Here is a 1,899-nt window from a genome sequence, read left to right on the forward strand (position 1 = left end):
ACACACACACACACACACACACACACACACACACACACACACACACACACATACACGCACACGCGCGCTTACACATCGATGCATCAGAATAAATAAGCTTATGATGTAATCAAACAGGCCACATTGCCCCAGAAAACACAGATTCATCTGAGGACACATACATTTTTTAACAAGAATTCAAAAGGGTTGTTTGGTGTTTTGGGGTTGTTTTTCTTCGTTTTGTTTTGTCTTGTTCGTTTTATTTTCTGCTCTGAGAGTAGATGCGGGTAGCTAATACACCATCTTCTGCCCTCCCGACTAACCCGAGAAACAAAAGGACTCACTCGGGAAAGTCCTGAGCTACAGAACTAATGCAATTAATTACTAGTGGCAGACGTCTCACACACACCCGACCTGGTCTTCGCACAGAAGCGCGGGAAAAAGGTGTTGGATTTCTGGTGTCTGGGGCATGCTGACTACGGAGGGCAATTTATAGTGGCCGTGCTGAGATTCCTTAACACGGGCTTTCGCGCCTAAGATTATGGGTTGTTGGAGGGTGACTTTTTCTGTGGATTTTGTTGCTGTCCGTGTTGTTGTTGTTATCTATTCTATCGTTGGTTGAAGGGTGACGCTTTCCTGTTTCTTTCGGGGTTGATGTTTCTATTGTTGTTATTCTTGTCGTTATTGTTGTTGTTGTTTTTGTTACTATTGTTGTTGTTGTTATGTAATTCTATGGGCAGATGGAGGGTGGTTCATTTTAGTTTTACTTTTCTACAGGATTTTGTGTTGTTGTTGTTTTTGTTGTTGTTTTTGTTGCTGTTGTTTCTGTGTTTGTTTGCTTGTTGTTGCTGTTGTTATTGTTGGTGTTCTTATTGCTTGTGGTAGTTGTGCTTATATTATTCTGCTGAAGCAATATATTTGTTTCGACAAAACAATGAGATTTATTGTAAATACCCCCCCCCGGGCAGTGCCACTGACTATAGTGTCTTTAAGCCATTCCCAAAGGGGGGACATTTTTCGTTCAAGCACAGTAGAATTGTAAATGGGCAGATTCATCATGTCACACTCATAACTATACCTGATCTACAACAGGGAACTGCTGCTTTTTCTTTCCTAATAGTGCTATCGTCATTTTCCTCTACTTCTTTTGTATGTTTGTCACACACTTGTGACCCGCTATTTCCTGGGTGCCTTGATAGTCGAAGCAGACCTTGTGCTGTTGAAGCTGGAGAGGTGAGCAGAGTAAGTCTGATTCCCTGTAAAGACTTCTCTGTTGACACCCGCCCCTTGCCGCTCATATGACCTTATACAGTTGCGAGGGCCGTAAAACCCTCTACTATGAAAAAAATATTGTAAATGTACATCACCGTGTGTTAGACCCACGCACGAATAAGAGCCAGGTTGATTTTAGAGACAACATTTTGGTAAACATCATAATATTATGTTTATCGGTATGCGATAAATGAATGTTAAAGTTTAAAAAGGAGATCCCAAAAAGAATGTCTAATAGGTCAGATTTTCATTTCCAACCGTGCCTATTGTGAGGGTGTAAACTTGTGTGTGTGTGTGTGTGTGTGTGTGTGTGTGTGTGTGTGTGTGTGTGCGTGTGTGTGTTTATATATTTTCATTTTCATTTGTGTCCTTCATGCAAGGCTATCAATTAGTTTTAACACTCCCACATAAACACAGGCATGCATACACACATCGCAGCTGGCCTCACAAGTGTTTTGAGCTAATGGAAATCACGGCTGTAATCTAAGTTGTTGTAAAAGTTGTTATCGATCTAGATAGTTTAAGCTAAAAGAAAGAGTTAAAAAGAACATGAACAGAAATCAATGTGTACTGTACTGATATCACACGAGGCAAACAATGTGCTGCCATCTGTTGCCAACCCTCTTCTAATCACCACTAACAACAGCC

The 1,899-nt window shown here is 41.0% G+C and overlaps 1 protein-coding gene across 2 annotated transcripts in view; it reads right to left on the reverse strand.

Annotated features, from left to right (window-relative positions):
• Positions 1-1,899, reverse strand: part of LOC101852504 (DNA repair protein REV1) — a 33,758-nt gene that overhangs the window by 14,924 nt on the left and 16,935 nt on the right. The window lies entirely within an intron of this gene.

This window comes from Aplysia californica, unplaced genomic scaffold (assembly GCF_000002075.1).
Source record: "Aplysia californica isolate F4 #8 unplaced genomic scaffold, AplCal3.0 scaffold00627, whole genome shotgun sequence".
Taxonomy (NCBI): domain Eukaryota; kingdom Metazoa; phylum Mollusca; class Gastropoda; order Aplysiida; family Aplysiidae; genus Aplysia; species Aplysia californica.